The sequence below is a fragment of the Lissotriton helveticus genome, chromosome 1_1 (assembly GCF_964261635.1).
Source record: "Lissotriton helveticus chromosome 1_1, aLisHel1.1, whole genome shotgun sequence".
Classification (NCBI taxonomy): domain Eukaryota; kingdom Metazoa; phylum Chordata; class Amphibia; order Caudata; family Salamandridae; genus Lissotriton; species Lissotriton helveticus.
This window is the reverse complement of record NC_136057.1, coordinates 1680590439-1680611717: the sequence shown is the minus strand read 5'-3', so window position 1 is coordinate 1680611717 and position 21279 is coordinate 1680590439. Positions and strand designations below refer to the sequence as shown.

General features: G+C 44.8%; 1 protein-coding gene across 1 annotated transcript in view; it reads left to right on the top strand.

Annotated features, from left to right (window-relative positions):
* PIP4K2C (phosphatidylinositol-5-phosphate 4-kinase type 2 gamma) overlaps nucleotides 1-21279 on the top strand; it is a 400711-nt gene that overhangs the window by 164308 nt on the left and 215124 nt on the right. The gene's annotated exons all lie outside the window — the stretch shown is intronic.

Sequence of the window (21279 nt, the reverse complement as noted above, 5' to 3'; positions counted from 1 at the left end):
GTGGTTACTTTGCATGGCTAGTTGTGGATTGTGATGCTAACCATAGCTGGCAAACTTTAGTTGTTTTTTGTTTTTACACTATTACCCTAACTGTACATTAACTCTATTGTAAGTGAATTTAATTGTTTTTTAAAAAGAATATATCAAGTATTTAAAAGAAATCCTGATGGAAACTTAAGTTTCACCGTGTTTTTCTCATTGAATTTCATTTTTTTTAATGATGTACTACATCCATCTTCTAAAAAGCTTTTCGTTACCTGCTGCAATGCAATGTGGCCTACCCAGTGTAGGTGGCCTTACAGGGCCAGGCCGGTAACTGAGTTGAGCTCTTCTTATAGAAATTTCGGGGGTCTCAAAGGAAATTCTTTTTCAGTGTTTTGGGGTTGTTTTGTATTTTATTTGTTTTTTTACAGGTTGGTTTTTCTTGAAATTTCGGAATCCACTTATAATCATTTCAGCCATCGATGGAATTTTCTACTTCATAAAATAAGCAGCATCTATGCTTTGGTGATGGTTTTTCTGTTGTGCCTTCTGCATCATCTTGGGGGTATTTCTGATTCCTTGCTTGCTGGTGTTAGTTTTATAATTTTTGGCTTTCCAGGAACATGATGGACTCCTTCTCATCCTTCAATCATGAAACAAAATTTCAAATCAATGGCATGGAGTCCCTTCTGCCTCCTGCTTGGCTTCTGGTCACATAGCTTAAAGGTGACCCTCTCCATGTGAATGAGTAAAGAACTCGGACACAGTTGAATCCTTGGTCTGCTTGTCTACTTCCTTACCCTTCTCATTGCAAACCACTTTTCTCTCTGGAGAAGCAGAAGATGATCTATCAATATCCTGTTGAGATTTCTCAGCTGTGTTTCAGAGCTGCAATGTAGTAGGGACTCCATTAATCAACTTCATAGGTGTCCTGCAGTTCAACAACAATTTAGTCTGAACATAATTCAGTATTTAAATGGCGCCGAAATTTGTTGATAGTTTGCAGATTTGAATTGAAATCTACTGATCCAGCATATCCGCAATGATGCATACCGTTCTCAAACTCAAAGCAGGGATGGTGAACTTTAGCAGAGAGCCATGAGTTCCACAGTGGTCAACACTCTACAGAGTTAACAAACTATCACCGGGAACCCAATACTGGTTCAAAACCGTATTCTCAGCATTTAGGACACAGCCGGCCTGTGTCTGTCGGGGTTAATGGATCTCTTGAATGAGTCTGCAGACCCCACGCCACAAGCTAATTTTTTTTTAATCTTTGAGGGTCAATGACACATCAAAGATAAAATCTATGGGCTGAGCTACTGCCACCTTCACCTTGTTGTGGTGGGCTTGTGACTTTTACTAGAGAAGTTCTTGTAGATTCATTACTGTTTGTGGCGCTCTGCGAACAGGGGCATCAAGTGGCAGGACATGCAAAGCGCCCCTCTGAAAACACAATTGTTCCGACCCCCACATCCTCTTCTATCTGGGACTCTGCCATGAACAAATATGGCCGGCCATCACATTTATCTGCACAGACACAGCTATTGAGGACTGAGCTTGGAGCAGAATGCTCCACCGGACCGGTTGGGGGAGAATAAACCTTTGGCATCCTATTTTGAAAGGATGCAGCCTCTGAGATTAAACCACACAGACTCTCATGGGGACTCTGAAGATTGCAATAATGAAGTAAGTCGTACTTTATCTTTGAATGCCAGATTACATTCTGTAGGGTTGGGGGAATAGAAGTGTAGTATCTGACTCTAAAGGTTGAACCTCAAAGTGACACTTTTAGCACTGGTTTAGTGATGGTCATGTTCTCTCCCAATACTATTGTGGTAGCTCCCGCTTTCAGCACCTGAGGGATTATATCCGCCCAAATGAATGCCCTCAATATTAATACCACTCTAGCCCCCATAGGATCATCTTCAGCACCCCAGGCTAGATAATGATATATGTCCTCTATTGGTAGGGCAAGCTTTCACAATTGCTAATGGTGAGCAGGAGAGAAGCACACCATCATCTCTTCAGGATAATGCTCCACCCCTTGGCAGTGAACCAATTAAGGATGCTTCACTGGATCTTACAACTCTGCTAGTAGCTTCTCGGCTTCTTCCATCTTCTCAACCTCTGGTGACCTGTTCTTTTTCCGACCAAAGATCTGCAGGGCCTCAGAGCCCAGAGGGGGAAGAAAATCTAGACCGTGTATCTTTGAGGGCACCGAAAAGTACTCACCTTCCTGTAGTCTGTGATACTATACCTCACAGGGGTAAGAAACACTCATCTGTCAGAGGTTTTCTTTTCACTCTTTTAGACCTTGGATGGTGTCTCAGATGAGGACAAGGAGTATCAGGAGATAGAGAAGGTGGAACCCCTGGGTAGTAGGCCATGTTTCATCTCGCATCCCCAAGGCTTATCATCATGGGGGAGTTATGAGATGAGGGTTTAAAAAACGACATGGTGGACTTATAGGATACTAAAACCGTGCAACATCATAAAGATGATGACATAGATGGCGACGATACACTAGATGACGGGGCAGCGAAGATGAGGTGGATGAGGATAATGAGGATTGCCTACCTTGGGACAGCTCGGCCCACCATTTCTGAGCATTTATTGATTTCATGGATTCTCCTGATATAGCTCATGTGTCGCAATAAAGATATGGGAGGGGGCAATCACAATCTATCGTTCATGATCCGCCCCCACAGATTCAAATGCAGAATCAGACCTATAAATTGTGTCCATCCGAAGGTCCAACCTGTACCTCTATTTATGATCTGCATACAGCAAGAAGAGTTCAGAAGGATGCTGCTAGAGTCTAAATCTCCCATTTGAAAACACATGCAGTGGTCCCTAACTTTGTCAAAACAAATGCAAATGGCCACACTGGGGGATCGCCTTACAAAGCTGGATGATGAGACAGAGAAACATGAGGAGGCAGCCATTGCCATTCAAAGCGCTCTGGTTCCAACAACAGAAAATCCCGCATAGGCTCTCCGAAAAAGTGGAGTTAATTGGAAATCCGATGAGACCTAATAACCTCAAAGAACGAGGCAAGATGGCGCCCGTGCAGGACGCTTGAGCATTACCTCTCTTGCGGGACCCTGACGAACCGAGCCTTGTAAGCGAACAAGGGGTGCGGTGAACGCGAGGGGACAGGAAAAGAAAGCCGGTTACCTCGATGCTACAAAGCGGTCTCATTTTTTGTTTTGGAAGAGCTGGAGAAAGCCGGAGGAAAGCGCATGTTTTCTGGCGTCCATTGAGTGGAGTGGACTAGCTGTGGCAGCGGATGGATTTGCTGAGAGGTTGCTGAGTCGGGGAAGCGGCCCTGGATATTTGAATTTTGTATCGGCTTGTTAGTCTGCAGGAAGACGCTGATACATTGTATCGCGGTGCAGTGCGGCTCTGCTACTGTGGAGTGAGGCGCGAGGAGGATGCCAGTAAGCGGTTGTGGAGGACGCGAGTTTTACCGACGTTGGAGCAGAGAGAGTTCTAGCGGTGTATAGTTCTATATGATGCCGCCGAAGGGCTCACGCAGTAAACGTGGAAGCAAAGAAGTTCCCGCTGAAGCCCCTGCAGACGATGCAGGGGGCTGAAGGTAACGCGGTTACTAATAAATCCCCAAAAAAGGGAGAAGGCGCCCAAAATCAGGGGATTGTTCGAGTGGAGAAGGGGAAACTTACTGTAGTTGAAGGCAGGAAGAAAATACCAGCACTTTTCACTACTACTGCGGAGAGGCAGAAAGAAAGGGAGAAGAGGAAAAATAGAGATGAAGAGGCTTCATTATTGAAAGAGTGGGCCGAACTTTGTGCGTTGGGTACTGCTAGTAGCTCTGGACTGCAAAGGGGGGTTGCTGCCGGCGATGTCGGAGGTTTAGAGGCTAGTACAGAGGAGTGTGGTGATTTTTACTCTTTGTCAGAACACTCTGGTTCCTCATGTGATGATTTGGCCGAGCAGTACTCGGCACAGCTCTCAATGATGGATTGCAGCGATGGTGGAAGCTCAATTGCTGAGGATTCTGATGTATTGGTGGAAGGTCCGCTACAAACTGTTAGGAAACTGGACTTGGGTCTGAAACAAGGAGATCATGATAATGATACTACTGCAAAAATTCAGCCTCAAGAGGCACAAATGGCTTTGGATGATACTGAAGGGGCAGAGGTTTCTTTGGCATTAATATATAGATCTATCATGCAACATCGAGATGAAACCAAGGAAGAGAGACTAAGGGTACAAAATATCTGTCGTAAATTACAAAACTCTGTGAGACGGTTGGTAAAATCACATGGACATTTTTTGGTCAGAGTTAACGAAGTTGAAACCAGGATATCGAATTTGGAAGATGACTTTGTACAGCAGAAGGCAGTAGTGGAACAGAGCTTCGCAATAAAAGAGGATATGGTTTGGAAACTCGCTGACATTGATGATCGTGCCCGACACAATAACAATTCGAGGGTGCTTCAAATTCCGGAGGGGAAAGAGGTGCAAGATCCAAGGGGATTTGTGGTTGGTTTATTTAAAGCAGCCTTTCCTGGTGTGACTCAGTGGGATTGGGAACGTGAAATTGAACGGGCACATAGATTCCCCTTTAACATTCGGTTAAGGCCTGGTCAAGAAAGTAAGCCCAGGGCAATATTAGTTGCATTTAACAACTTTTTTGGCCGTGAAGAGGTTTTTAAGCTTGCTAGGCCAGACAAAAAGGGGAAGGCTGAGGATGTGGAATTGTTTGTTATGTTATGTTATGTTATGTTACGTTGTTTTTGTCCGTCCCGATCTGTGCCAGAAGTCAGTAGAACTGCGATGGCAATTTCGTCAATTAATTCCTGAGTGTCAGTCAAAGGGGGCATCAGCTTTCTTAATGTTCCCAGCTAAACTGAAAATAGTATCTAAGGATCAAACCCGTTTTTTTACGAATATTGCCTCAGCTACTGAATTTGTACGCTTGATATAGCTCAGTATGTTATTGAGTAGAAATAAGATGAAGTTTGAAATATGCTGAGCTCAATAACTGTGAGGATAATGTAATTTATCTTTTGTGTGTTTTTTTCTCCCGGGCACTAGCCTGGGTCACTGCCCCTTTGTTTTTTTTGTTTTTTTGTATATTTTGCAAAGTATTCTTTAAGTTGGTTAGGCAGGGCTCGACAGGTGAACGCAAGAGGCTTAGGTAAAGCTTGCATCTACAGGACCTGGGGTCCTAAAGCCTCAGTGATGGGAGGGAGGGGGTCTGTGGAGGGTAAGGGGTAGTTGGGACCGGGGTAGGTGGGTTGCACTTAGGGGGTGTAAAAAAAAAAGGGGGAAAAAACATTTCACATCGACAAATACTAGAGTTTTGTACTTATTACAACGGACAGTTTGGGTTTTGGAGGTTAAGCAGCAGATCGGATTTTGTGAGGATAGGTTTTTTTGTGTTACTTTTTTTGAATTAAAATGTTAAATACAGGAGTTAGAATTTTCTCAATGAATGTGTCTGGGTTGAATAATGTGTTAAAACGTCAAAAGGGGGAAGCAGAATTAAGACACATTCTGCCAGATTTAGTGTGTATCCAGGAAACGCATATTCCGTGGGTTAAGAGGGGCATACTAAATGAATTAAGATTTTCTTTAATTATCGCATCAGGCCAACCTAGTATGATACGAGGGGTAGCTATCCTTGCTAGACGAAATTATGTTGACGTTGGCCGTAAATTAATGGATAAGAACGGGCGGTGGGCTATAACAGAGTGTAACTTTGAAGGGCGAAAGCTTACGCTTTGTACGGTATACAGATCCAATGTGGATGATGCGGGGGTCCTAAATGAAATAAATTCTGAACTGGCTACTTGGCCGCAACCGGTGGTGGTATGTGGAGATATTAATATAAATCTGACGAATAAAGCATTACAGGATGGCCCTGATAAATATAGGGAGCGAAAACCTAGAGTTTTCAAGGCACTTTATAATTTAGTTAGGGACCAAGGATTAGTGGATGTGTAGGGTAAGATGAGAGAACATGATAGTGGTTTTACTTTTTATTCGTATGCCCACAAAAAAGTGGTAAGACTCGATTATTTTTTTTCACCTGTTTCTTTATTGGGGGGGCAACAATTCGGGTATACCCAAGGATCACTTAGCATCATGCTCCAATTGTGCTTGAATTAGGTGGGTGCGTTAGTAGACCTAAATATTTCAATTTTACATTTGATCGGAAATTAGGTCTAAATATGGAATTTAAGGAGCATATGGATAGTTGGATTCAGGTTTTTTTTGGGAATAACAATGGGACTGCAACTGTTAGTATAGTTTGGGACACTTTTAAAGCTTGTTTTCGGGGTGAATGCTTTAGTTTTAGTTTATGGCAACAAAGGAAACTTAAAAAAGGATTGGCAATGCTTTATGAGCTGCTGATTGAGGCAGAAACCTCTCTAACTAGGGGAATTGTGAGATGCACGAATGATATACCCGAGTTAGAGAATAAGGTGGCAAAGGAGCGTGCTAATGTCCTGGGTTTTTGGAGCACAGAGAACGCCAGAAGATATTTAATATCTAAGATGCAAAGTCACGAATTTGGTGAAACCATTGGGAAACGGCTGGCGGTACGATTGCGGATGAAGGAGTCGGCCAGAAATATTCAGGCACTGAGAGATGTGAACGGGGCATTCTGACCCTCATCAGATTCTTAAGATCTTTCAGCAGTTTTACTCTGAGTTGTATAGGCAGCACAGCAGTTCAGAGGGGGAAGGTGACTGGATAGGATTGTTTGAAGAGGGTCTGAAACAACTAGACTCCTCTAATTTAGAAGAATTGGACTCCCCGATCACTATGTTGGAATTGGAAAGCGCAGTGAAAAGTTTAGCGCTAGGTAAGGCGGCAGGGCCAGACAGAATTCCCAGGGAGGTATATAGGCAGTTTAAAAAATATTTTCAAGGATGAGTTGCTGAAAGTAATGCAGTTGGCACAGGAGGGTTGTCCTCCTAAATCATGGTCAGATGCCACGATTCCGGTATTTTGTAAGAAGGGTAAAGCCCCAGATTTGGTAGGATCGTACTGCCCAATATCAGTATTGAATAGTGATAATGAAATCTATTCTAAAATTTTGGCCAACCGATTGTCGAAAGTTATAACGCCCTTGGTTTCTCAATATCAACATGGTTTTATACCGAAAAGAGGAACGGTGTATCACGTAAATAAAGTAATAACCCTATTTGATATTGCAGGGTCAGAAAAAAGAGAGCTAGCGCTTATTTTATTGGACGCAGGGAAAGCGTTTGATCGCGTTCAGTGGGGCTATATGTGGCGGCTTATGGGTAAAATGGGGTTTGGTCAGAAATGTATTGTAGCTCTACAGTCGCTATACGTAGCCCCTAAGGCTAAGATTTCGGCAATGGGAATGCTTTCTGAATCGGAGTATAACTTGGGGTACCCGACAGGGATGCCCCTGTTCCCCCTTTTGTTCGATTTATATATTAACTCTTTTATTGAACAACTACTACAGAGTGCATTTATTCCACCGTTTCGAGTTTTTGATTATTGTTTTTCTGTTTTCGCATATGCGGATGATATAGCGGTAGCTACAGAGAATTCTGCACTTGCCATTAAAGAAATAGAGCGGCTGGCTAAAGAGTTTGGGAGGATAACGGGCTATAAGCTTAATGAATCGAAGACGCAAATCTTATGTTCGGACACTTTAGTATGGCAGGATGATCAGGTTGTAAAAGAAGTTACGTATTTAGGGATACAAATCAGAGCATCAATGACTGAGCTGGTGGATGTTAACTGGAATGCGCTGGTCTCTAAAATTAAAACTTCTCTGGATAGGTGGGAACGTTTGTATTTTTCTATTATTGGCCGTTGTAATATTGTTAAAATGAATTTATTACCAAAAGCTCTGTTCATATTTCGGTCAATACCATTGGAAATACCTAAAAAGAGAATACAGCATCTACAATCAATTTGTGGTAAATTCATATAGAGTCCAGGGAGACCTAGACGGGCAATGACATTTATGACTCTGCCTCTTGAAAGAGGGGGTATGGCGGTACCCGTTTTTTTTTCTTTGTTACATGTTTTTTGTTAAAAATCAGGGTAATGATTACAGGGGAGACAGTCGCTAGTATTGCCACTGCTCCTACAATTTTTGAAATTTTATTAGGCCCAATTGCGAAGCAGTGCTTATTTATCGAATTGGACGGAAGTTACTTTAAACGTGCACGCATTAAAGTATTGATCAGCGCATTTAAAGTATGGAAATGGATTTTCAAATCTATTGCAATGGGGAAGATCACATATTATACTCCTTTTATAGCTTATAGGGTGTTACCAGGTATATTCTTATATGGTATTTCTTTAGACTGGCAGAGGAAGGGGGTTAGATATTTGGGTGATCTGTACAGGGATAATGGGATCTGTAAATCATTCGATGAATTACTGACTCCGTTTTGTTTTCCTAGAACCTACTTTTCCAAATTTTTACAAATTCGGGATTTTTTAGCTCGTACTAATGTTGTTATGCAATCAAATACAGTGGTAGAAGGGGTTAGAAGGCAGGTGAGAATTGGAGTTTTATATCAAATGCTGCTTTTGGGTAGGCCAGACGATCTTGATAGTCAGGCTGAAATGGGTTACTGCTTTAAGGGGATGCTGAAATTAAAGTTGAAGACATGATTACACTGGCGAGAGAATCATTAATATCCGCAAACTTAAAAGTTCAATTCTTTAAGACCTTATTTTATCTATATTACACCCCGGTGCAAATGGCAAAATGGGGGGGTGGGTATGATGGAAAATGTTTCTGTTGTGGGGAGGATGACGCGGATAGTTTACATATCTTTTACTGTTGTGTTAAATTGCATAGTTTTATTGCAGACATAGAAAAGTTTCTGGCATTGGTTATTAATATGCCTTTAGTTATCACTCTCACCATGACACCGCTACCTTCCCTGAGAGCTGGAAGCACGCCGAACTCAGCGCTCTACTAAAGAAACCAACGGCGGACCCCACCGAACTCAAGAACTACCGCCCCATCTCGCTCCTCCCGTTTCCAGCCAAAGTCATCGAGAAGACCGTCAACAAGCAACTGGCAGCCTTCCTCGAGACGACTGGATCCCTCGACCCATCTCAGTCAGGCTTCCGGGCCAACCACAGCACCGAGACCGCCCTCATCGCTGCCACTGACGACATCCGAACCCTGCTGGACAACGGAGAAACAGCGGCCCTCATCCTCCTGGACCTCTCCGCGGCATTCGACACGGTCTGCCACCGCACCCTAGTACAGCGCCTCGTCAACGTCGGAATCGAGGGAAAGGCACTGGAAAGGATCATCTCCTTCCTCGCTGGAAGGACACAGAGAGTCCGCCTCCCCCCGTTCAGATCAGAAGCCACGGAAGTCATCTGCGGCGTCCCTCAGGGCTCCTCGCTCAGCCCCACCCTCTTCAATGTCTACATGAGCCCCCCTGCAGCCATCGCACGCCAACACAACCTGAACATCATCTCCTACGCCGATGACACCCAGCTGATCCTCTCCCTGACCAACGACCCCGCCGCCGCCAGAGCCAACCTACACGAAGGGATGAAAGACGTGGCCGAGTGGATGACGACCAGCCGCCTGAAACTGAACACAGACAAGACGGAAGTCCTCATCCTGGGCTCCTCACCCTCCGCCTGGGACGACTCCTGGTGGCCCCCCGCCCTGGGCAACGCACCCAAACCGACAGACCACGCACGCAACCTGGGCTTCATCCTGGACTCCTCCCTCTCCATGACCAGACAAGTCAACGCCGTCTCCTCGTCCTGTTTCAACATCCTGCGCATGCTACGTAAGATCTTCCGGTGGATCCCCACCGAGACCAGGAAGACGGTCACCCAGGCCCTCGTCACCAGCCGTCTGGACTACGGCAACGCCCTCTACGCCGGAACCACCGCCAAGCTCCAGAAGAGACTCCAGCGTATCCAGAACGCCTCGGCGAGACTCATCCTCGACGTCCCCAGACGAAGCCACATCTCCAGACACCTGAGAGACCTGCACTGGCTCCCGATCAACAAGAGAATCACCTTCCGGCTCCTCACCCACGCACACAAAGCCCTGCACAACCAAGGCCCGACTTACCTCAACAGCCGCCTCAACTTCTACGCTCCCAAACGCCATCTCCGCTCGACCAGTCACGCCCTCGCCGCCGTCCCCCGCATCCGAAGAGCGACAACAGGAGGAAGGTCCTTCTCCCACCTGGCCGCCAAGACCTGGAACTCCCTCCCGACCGACCTACGCTTGACCCAAGACCACCTCTCCTTCAAGAAGAAGCTCAAGACCTGGCTGTTCGAGCAGTAGCGGACCCCCCCCCCCCCTAGCGCCTTGAGACCCTCCGGGTGAGTAGTGCGCGGTATAAATATCTATGATTGATTGATTGATTGATTGATGTTATTGGGGAAAACTTCTACAAACAGTTCATTATATCAGTACCGATATTTTGTTTTTTCCTCTGACAGTAGCCCGTTTGTGTATAGCAACTGAATGGCTACTACAGAAAAATCCACCTGTATTTCAACAATGGCGAGGAAAAATGTATAACCTATATAAGCTGGAATGGGGGCTGTTTTCTGTTAAGGGTTCTAGGAAGCGACAACTGGGTTTAAAAATTTGGGGAGCTTTTCGTGATTATTATGAGGCTTAATATCTGTGAAAAGGAATGAATTGAGTGGATACTGAGTGATAGGAAGTATCTTTCTTTCTTCAGATTCTTCCCATCTTTTGTTGGGTTTTTCCCCTCCCCCTGCTTGTGTATTGTAATTAATTAAGATGATCCATGCTGCTTTATTTAGTTATTCTCTATGTGTCCATGTATATTTTTTTGTATGTTAATTTATGCTTCATGAATTGTAATGGATTTATGTGTGCTGTCGAATTTTTTAAAAAAAAAAGACATAATAACCTCTGGGTCCATGGCATTGAGGAGAGGATGAAGGTGATATTCCAAAGGAGTTTATTGTCCAACTGTTTCAGCGCACCTTTCACTTTTGGAGGTGGGGCCTGAACATACCGGCCAGGGTCACACTACAGAGGATGAAGGGTGAGTGGTGGGCTCCGAGGTTTAAAAAATAAAATAAAAAATGTAAGAGTTTTATATAGCGCGAACTTGACCCGGTATAGGGTATCAGAGCGCTTTACATAGCACCAGTTTCGATACATGAGGCCTCATTCATTTGCTGTTGCAGCAGCTTTCTGCCTTACTCAAGCTTCCTACTTACCGACCCTCTTTGAAGGGGCTGGTTAAGCCCACCACTAGGAACCCCCTCATCACAGTGCTCTGTTGCGACAAGACCAGTCGATACCGGCGCGTTGTGCTCACTAAGAGACTGTGAAGGGATTTGCTAGGCCTCATACTACTGAGGACACACTGACAAGGTGCAACGCTGATGTGGGTGAAGGCTGCGACGTAATACACGTTTGCTCCAATGCATAAATGTTGCTTGTTGAACTGGGTTACGTTGTTCCCCCCGCAGTCATGGGGAAGAGCATTCGTAAGAAGGATCATGAACGGAGAGGATCCTTGCCTGCTGAGGGGAAACCCAGGCTATGGTTAATCCAGACTTTAGGTCCAGACTAGATGAAGGCTCACTCTTCAGGACATTTTCCAAGTGATCACCACATCCAGGGAGGTATTAGAGACCTAAATAGACATACTGGGGGCAGACCTGCAGAACGGGTCATGGCGATGGAGACAGACCCGTCTGATGTAAATCTGACGCTGTTGATTGCAGCATCTCCTTGCCACCATGGAAACCAAGATTCACAAACTAGAGTCGAGGGCTGAAGGCGCTGAAAAAAGATCCTGGCGCAACAAAATCCGGGTAGTAGGGCTTCGTGAGAAACTGGGGGAACTGATATGCCAGCTTTCCTGGAACACTGGCTTCAGGAGGAAATGGCACCGGAGAGCCTTTCATCATATTGTGCATTAGTGTGAGCACACAGAGTACCTGGGAACATGCCACGTCCGGTGGTAACCCAGTTACTATGTTAGAGATCGTGACCATATTCTGAAAGGGGACCTCCTTTTGCAAAATGGTACTGTGTATATTTTTCTGGACTCTTCCATAGAGGTTGAGCGAAAACGCTCCAGTTTTTTAGAGGCTTGGAGAAAATTGAGATAGCTGGGACTCTCCTACTTCATGATCTTCCCAGATCACTTGCGAGTTGCCTCAACGGATGGCACACGTTTCTTCCAGGCCCCATAAGAGGTCTGGAGCCGTATTGACCAGTAGTCACCGCCAAGACCTAGCCAGGAGGCCCGTGAGGGATGTCTTCGCAGGGCTCAATCCAAATGCAGATGGAGACGCTATCAGCGGACAGCCCCATTCAGGCCGAGGTCCAACAAGAGCGTCGAAAGGCAGTGAAGGCTGTGGCATCGCTGAGTGATGGTGGTATGAGACCCCCATCTCTGGTGGAGGCCGGAAGCACATGTTCGACGGACTCTGATCATGATTCCAACATATCCAGGGACTCAGCCCTGGAACTGCCTTGAATGACACCCAGCACATCTCACAGGAAACCTATAAAATGCCTGGTAACAACATAAGTGTGGGGGTGCTGGCATAGGCCAAAGTAAACATGTCTAGTTAGGGGGAGAATGAATATATCAATCCCCACATGCCGAAGCCATGTTTAGACCACTAGCCACTGGGTGGGAGGGTCTATGGGTGGAGCATGCCTTTGAACTCACCCCCACAGTAGAGTGGTCCGTGGGTACTCTCACAAACATTGGATAGTTAATTCACCAGTTTGAATGGGGGGTAGTAACCTGCTTGTTCTGAGGTGTGGGATTTGGGATTAGTGTTACTTGTTGGTTACAGGGGATACTATGAGTTGCAATCGAGAGCAATTTGAGGTAAGGCCTGGCTGTCTGCGGCGACCTGCTGATTCACTGATGAAGAGGAGTGGAGCAAGGTGGGCTTGGTCCTAAGAACGTACAAATGACTGCCCACATGACATACAGGCTATTCTCCTGAAACATTCGAGGGATGCACACATGTCAAAGCACTATAAAGATTTTTCCAAATTGAATGGGAGAGGGATGCACATAGCTTTTCTGCAGTAGACACACTTGACGGCTCAATATGACTTCCTCGGCATATGCCTTGGGAACGCTGATTTGGATTCCCATTTCAGCACACAGGGGCCTTGATAGATCCGTAAGGCAGATATGTTGTAATGACTGGTCACTTAGACGGCCGCGACATACTGTTGTTCAATCTCTACACCCCTAATGTACAACAGGGGGCCTTCCTGATGGGGTTATTGAGACCACTTGACCCCTACCTTATCAACCAAGTATGTAGGGAGATGATTTGAGATAAGGTACTGCAAAACTTTGCTGACAATAATGGCACGGCATCCCCCCCCAGATAGAGTGGGACGCTTTTAAAACAGTAATTCGGGGCCATTCCATTGCAGAGTTGATGGGAGTTAGGCAAACATTGTTGAAAATGTTATAACGTCTGAACAGGGCCTGCTGGAGGTCAAATAAGAGAACAGATGACTGGAACTCTAACATACCCTGTTGGACTCCACAGAGATGGTGGCGGTCCAAATAAAGCAACTAAGATGCTTTGACTATATTAAATATATGGAGTGGGCCTACGTCTAACGATATCGAGCAGGTACCAAGCTGGCGTGGGTGGCCAATCTCAGTAGGAGGGGCTCTGCGATAACAAAGGTGGAGACTGCAAATGGGGATATGGTATCCAGCCAGGTTGCTAACAGACAGTTAATGGAATATAATTTGTGAGCTCTATAAAAGTACCACAACCCATGACGAATTGCCGATCACCGATTATCTGATCCCAATCTCATTGCCTAATCTCATGGAGGATGAGGCTGAATCATAGGGTGGGGCCATCACGATTCAGGAAATAAGGGCGGCGATCAAGAGTACGACCCGAGGTAAAACTCCGGGAATGGATGGGCTCCCAGTAGACTTTTATGCCACATATGTAGAGGGATTGGCTGCTAAATTGTTTTACCTGCCAGAAAGTTGGGACATCTCCCAAGCTCTTAAAACCAGGATGATCCACCTATGACTGCAAAGCATACTGTCCCCTGTCAATACTTATCATCGACTATAAGCAAAACGGCTCCTTCCACACATTACCGAGATCATACACCCCGACCAGGCGGGCTTTATTCTGGGCCGTAACACTGCTCAAAACATCAGGCAACTGCTGACTATACTAGAGAGCTATTTTTGCAGTCCACATTGAAAAAGCCTTGAACAGCCTGGAGTGGGTTATGAAGCTGTTGGCCAGTGTGGCAAGGATTGGGTTCCGATATGGGGGCTTTCAGATATGGGCACACCATCCCTGAATAGCGCTCTATGCATGTGGCCTCTTGAATTTCCTTCGAGGCCTGGGTGAAGACCTGATGAGAGCTATGTTGGAAGAATTTGGCTCCATTTCAGGGCTTAGGGTTAACTTGCAGAAGTCAAGGTTGTTCCCAAACTGGTCTGGTGGTTCATTGGACTAATACTTCTACTGCAGGGGCCTGTGTTCGATCTCAAGGTTACAGGTTCAAATCCCATTGGGTCCACTCTGCCTTTCATTCATCTGATATCGAAAAAATGAGTACCACTGAGTTGTCAGCGCCAAGATGCCAACGGGTAAATGTGCGCATTACATATACTTATGTAACTGAGAGGGACCGGGTCCAGCTAGGGGGCTTGGAACTATTTAATGGGAACCTCGTTGCCTGTCTTACCTTGGAGTAAAGATTTTCCATTACACATCTGACCTCAGTCAGTCAGTCATAGTTTATTGTATAATTAATTAAAATCTTTACAATTCCCCCAATAGAGATTAAAAAATATATATTTAAAGGTCTATCATTATATTCCCAATATAAAACCAAATGACATTGACGCAGTACCGATAGTTTTAACTAAAGTGCAAGTGCTTATCCTTCGGTACCAAATGTTATAAAACGCATTGTTGAGATAACTGCTAAAAACATAATTTTCCTGGCTAAAACCATGGTAGCGCATTTATCAGTTAGTCGGCACAGTGTGACATCAGAATAAGTACTACAATTTAAAAACAAAAACAACCTACTTAGTAAATAGGGAGCCCTAAAACGAGGCAAGTTCATTTGGGGAGAGCCTGGTTATTCAGAGAAGTATACTGTTTCAATCTAACTTTTGGGACCTACTAACTAGAAAGACTCTCTTAATGATTTTACCTTCGTGCCATTTATTGCATTGATGGGTCAGCTGTTGCCATGCCGAGTAGGTCATACTTCTTGACTTTACTCCGGGTCGGCTTGCCGTAAAAGTCTTCTAACCTCTGTCATGTATTTGACTCCCTGGCAGGCCAAGATTATGGAGGTACCCTCCAACCAGCATATCACGGCTTGCCTGCACGTGCGAATGTTCTGATCATTGAAAATACATTTTAAATACTGTCTCCTCTGGTCCGTGACTGCCGGGCATACACAGAGTAGGTGAAATAAAGATTCTGCGTGAAAGCCACATAATCGGCAGTGCGCGGTTTGATACGTCTTTTTCCAAGAGGCTGTATGTTTTTTGATTCATGCAGGCCCATTCAATAGTCTGTGAAGCTCTTTTTTAACAGCAAGCTGAAGTGAGCAGATAGGTATGCTTGTGGCTTTAAGGATTTATAAGAGTTGATGACGGTCCACCCATGCCGGCGCTTGATAATTGCTTTTTTATCTTCCAGCAAAGATTTCTTTTTAGCTGCATCATTGGCAGCTTTTCCAAAGCTTACTCCATCAACACTGTTTTCCCATGCTGTTTGCATTTCCAGCTCAGCCAGTGATGTTCTCAGGTACCTTCCCCATGACTTCGGTGTTTCGTGGTCCATCTGGTGCTTGATTTCTTCCCAGCATAACCTATTCATTGTATCTGGATTGGAGGAGCGGAATTTATAACATAGTTTTACAAAGCCGCTCATGCCCCGAAATGTTTGATTCTGAAAGCCGAATTTCAGCCGAACCTGAGCTGGAAAGGCAGACTATGGCAGGTTAAAAACAGCTTTATAAACCTTCGTCTGAAGTTTGTTTAATAAATCTGCTACCTTGCCACACCAAGTGACTAAACCATATGACAGGCTGGACTGAATTTTTGCGGCCATTACTCTTAACAGGTGGTTATAGTTTGGGCAGTCCAATTTTTTACGTAGTGATCTGTATGCGTAAATTAGTGATTGTGCTTTAGCTTTTATGGCCAGATTATGTTCCTTGTGTGTTGTGCCAAGATATTTATAGGACCCTCTCTCTTCCACCGTTGCCCCTTTCACTTACCATTTAAACTTAGTTGTTTTGGAGTCCACTAAACAAAAAGTTTAGTTTTTTCTTTGTTTAGTTCCAATTTTTCCTGATCCAGATAGGTTACTAGGCTATTTATCGCTCTTTGTAAACCAATAGGGGTTTGGCTCAACACAACGATGTCATCAGAATACTGTAAAACAGAAATTGACTCGTTGGCCATATTTGGCGGGTGGCAATTGGCTTTTTCCATATGCGTAGTAATATCTGAAAGGAACAAATTAAATAGGCTTGGTGCTAAAACACAGCCTTGTTTCAGACCTTGCTGCGTTTGGATGCTTGAGGTTGTACTGCACCCGTCGCCCAGTTTTACTCTTGCCCAGGTATCCCTATATAAGGCAGTTATTGCGTTCAGTAGTGAACTAGGCAGTCCCCATACATTTAGTTTCTTCCAAATATGCCTCCTGCTCACTCGGTCGAAGGCGGATTTTATATCCACGAAACATGCGTACAGCCATGTTTTCTTTTTTAACGCTTTTTCCGTTAGGTGCGCCAGAATGGCCAAGTTTGTTATGGTGCCCATCCCTTGCCTAAAACCCATTTGGAACTTGGGAATTATGTTCTTTTCGTCCATCCAATCTTGAAGCTGGACTAGAAGACAAGAAGCGTAAAGCTTGGCCTCTACATCTATCAGAGAGATCAGTCTGTAGTTTCCTGGCTTACAGTGATCTCCCTGTTTAAATATAGGATGGATTATGTTTCCTTTCCAGGAAACTGGAACGTTGGACTGTGTGTAAATCTGATTAAAGAGCGGCATAAACTGGGCAGACAAGAAATCTGGATCATTTTTGAAAATTGCGTTGGGAAGCCACTTTGGACCTGCCGCTCCCTCGGTCTTAAGTTTTAATATTGTGCCTCTTAATTGCTTTGTCGGTCAGGCTATTTTGTTCATTACTGCCTGTCTCTAGTCACTTTCCTGATAAGGTGTTGTTGGTGTTTCTTGCTCGAGGAGCGGCCCTTCTACGGTCCCTGATACTGTGTTACTATACAGGTTTCGCACATGTTGAGTCCACATTTCCTCTCCGATTCCTGCTTCTTGTTGCAGACTTGGGCCTTTAGACAATGTATTTATTATGCCCCAAAAGTCACTGCTATTGGGCAGTTTACTTGCGCTCAGTAGTTTCGTCCAGATGGATTCCTTATACACTGTTTTTGCGCTCCTCAGCTTCTTCCTCAATTCATTCAGTTTGTTTTTCTCAATGTTTCTCAATGTTTCTGCCCATTCTTGCCACCCGTGATTGTAGTCGCACCTCTCTTGCGATCCTTCTCTTTTGTTCTCGCAATTCAGTGTTTAACCATGGTTCCCTCCTGGTCTCTGTTCTTAATATGTTCTTAATATGCTGTCAGGATTGGCAGGGAATTTTCAAACGAGGAACAGGACCAGCCGTTCCCAAATTTTTACACGCTCTTCTTCTATCTGCGGCCCCAGTTTGCTCAAATATTCCCTAGCTGTCTCCTGTATGAATTTCAGGTACATCTGTGGAACCAACTTATTGCTGATTATAGTGAAATCTATTGTTGAACAAACTTTCTCTCTTAAATATGTTGTTGCCGCTGGTATGTCACCAATTGTGTTGCCGTTCAAACTTGTCAGACCAAAGGTTTCGAGTTCATTCACTATTATTCGTGCCCCCCGGTAATCTGGCCTCTTACTTTCGTTCCGATTTTTGGTTATGAGGTTACAGTTGAAGTATCCGGAGATGACCACTTTGCATTGCTTTTATCAGATTCATTATAGTAGTATGTTTTTCTTTCTGATTCTTTTTCTCAGGGTGAATGTAAACATTGACTAATAGTAGTTGCCACATTCATTTATCAGGCGGGGGCTTACCACTAAGTTTGATCACTTGGACCCAGCTAGTCCCCGTATCCAATTCTTCAGTTGACCAGTCATATTTTTGGGCAGCATAAATTGATAGACCTTCTCTGGAATTGAAACTGGGGTCATATTCCAGGTTTCCTGGAGCAGGATTATATCTTGTTGAAGGAAGAAGGATAGGGTTTCGTGGTCCTGCCCTAAGTCTTTAAATCCATGGACGTTCCATGAGCAGATCGTAATACTATCTGGTCGAGCCTCCTCCCTGTTTGGGCCTGCGTCTTGTCTTCTGTTAATGTTTTAAGTTCTTCGTTAGGTATACCTATTGCTTAGCACCTTTGGCACCCAAGACCAGTCCATCTTGTCCAATAATCTGCCTTCCGCATTTGAAGAACTTGCTGTTACGTTGGCCCTATTTACGTTGGGGGGCATAGCGAGAGTGTTTGATCGAGCGCCATGTACGCATGTTTTATGGCTTTTCCCAGGTGTTACTTCCTCTCTAGAATTTTTTAGGAGGGGGTATGGGTACCTTGGGCGTTTGTGTACCCTCAGTGTAATTCTCCAGGCTCCACACCTTGAGCTCATCGAGTATATTTTGTCCACTAGTTCCTTTGAGGACCAAGTTGTCAAGGTTTCTTCAATGTCTGGCGTTAATGTTAGTTGTTTGAATTCTATGGCAATTAGATCTTGTGAGGCTATTCCATTTAGTTCTGGGATTTCTTTGAACAGCCTTAACAAGTTCCCTCGATTCAGAATGTTTTGCCTTCCTTTAGTAGAATATTTGGGTACGAATGTACATTTTCTGCTTTTGGACATCTGTTGCTCCGAAATTCACTTTTATCTAGAGATTGAGGTACTTTTTCGTGCCCTGCACCTTTCTCAATTAATTGGTTTCTTTCTGGTTGCCACATGTCCTGTCTGTGATTCTAGCCTACTTCTTTCACTAATGGGGATCCTACGCCCGTATGGAGGACTTGGTTCGTCTTTTTTGTGTGCGGTCGGGGCGATAGAGATCGCACTTTCTTGCGTTGAGTTGGGGTCTGAAGTATGTTTTGGTTGATCTACAGCAATTTGTGCGGCCACTCGCGTGGACACATATGATGGTTTGTTTTTTACCCCTTGCGATGTTTTAATTGTAAATATCTGAAAGTTTTTCTCTGAATCTTAGCTTGGCTGTTTGTTATATTTGAGCTTGGCCTGCCTTGCGCGCTTTCTTTGCCGTTTTGTTGGTTTGGCAACCGTTGAGGTCTTGAGGGTGCTCTGTAATGCGTCTAATTGATGATCCGTTATGTCCGGTTGATCATCAAATTCCACTTGCTCTAGTTCACCCTTGGCGTTTCTGCTTGCCTCTGTTATTAATTTGATGCCTTTTGATGTTTCCTTTGTTTCAATAATTTTTGGGGTTTCCATGTTCTGTTTTTAGGTCTCGCGACCTACCAATGCGCGCAAGCGCATTGAGCGGAGCGAGAATTCATGTCCTGAAAATCCTCGTGAAACCAAGGGCTTCTTGCGCTGCGGTTTTCTTTAAGTTCACGTGAATCACGTGAGCAAACAAGCACGCGCATTCACGGCCGCACAGCACATCAAAGGGCTTCGCCCAGCGTGCGCTCTGCGGCTTCTCCTCCCCTAATTAACCGCTCTTGTTTCAATCGGCAGTGAAAGCAAACGCTTTCCCTGCCGCTTGTTCTTCTGCTTGGAGGCATGGGTTCGAATCTCGCTCTTGCTGCTGTGCCAGAACTTGCGTACATTTTAACAAATCGCTTCTTCCAGTGAGGCAGGTTGTATATATTTATAATGTTCTATATATTTATAATGTAACTATAACAACAGTCCACTCCCGAATAACAACCGAAATACCGCAATTAACCGCTCTTGTTTCAATCGGCAGTGAAAGCAAACGCTTTCCCTGCCGCTTGTTCTTATGCTTGGAGGCATGGGTTCGAATCTCGCTCTTGCTGCTGTGCCAGAACTTGCGTAAATTTTAACAAATCGCTTCTTCCAGTGAGGCAGATTGTATATATTTATAATGTAACTATAACAACAGTCCACTCCCGAATAACAACCGAAATACCGCAGAAAATAACAATGCGCTTTTTTTTAATTAAAACATATGCAAGCGAAATAATACGCACACATGCGATTATCAGACATTGTTAGTCAATGTTCGAACTCCTGCTCAAAGACAGGTTTCCGCAGTTGAAGCATCGGTCTCCAGAGCCACCACTCACGTTGATGACAATTGTTTACAAAATAACCTTTTGGCTCCTTCCTCGACACACCACAGTGCTGTCCGCCTTCCTGATCTCCCGCTAACATCATCTGGTCCCTTCCCTCGAGTGACTCAAGCTTTGGAACCACATGATTTTGAGTGTCATGTACTCCTTTCAAAATGTTGCGCTATTTAACATTTGCTTGTTTTTCTTATGCGGGGAGACATGGGTTCGAATCTCGCTCTTGCTGCTGTGCCAGAACTCGCGTACATTTAAACAAATCGATTCTTCCAGTGAGGCAGGTTGTATATATGTATAATGTCCATCGGTCTCCAGAGCCACCACTCACGGCAATGACCATTGCTCCTTCCTCGACACACCACAGTGCTGTCCGCCTTCCTGATCTCCCGCTCCCCAGCTCCAGCACCTCCCCTCTCTCTCCCCGCAAACACAGCCTTACTTGCATTTCTCCTCCCCCTCCCCAGCCAGCTTCCCCCAGGCCGTAGCAGCAGTCCTCCCACACCTTTGAAGTGAAGCTTAGCTTCACTTCAAAGGCCCCTGCTGCTTCACACCGTGTCGCATTTCTCCTCCCCCCTCCCCTTCTCTGCCTTCCCTCCGTCTTGTTTTCCAGGAATCTTATACTATGTCACGTGGTGTTCCACAGAACTCGTCATTAAGTCCATCCCTGTTGTCCATCATGTCCATCAATTATGTCCATCCCGTCATTAAGTCCATTAAGTCCATCCCAATACATCCTTTGGGTTTTCGTTAGTGTCATACGTTGATGACATCCAAATTGTGGTGTCCCTCTCCATCATGGCACAAACAAATCTTTCCGAAATTGCACGTTTGCGGTCAGTGAATGGATGGGCAAAAATTGCATCAATTTAAATTCTGCCAAGATAGAAGTGATGCTGTTTGGGAACAACACATCCTTCTGGTCTCCCTCTGGGTGGCCGCAAGAACTA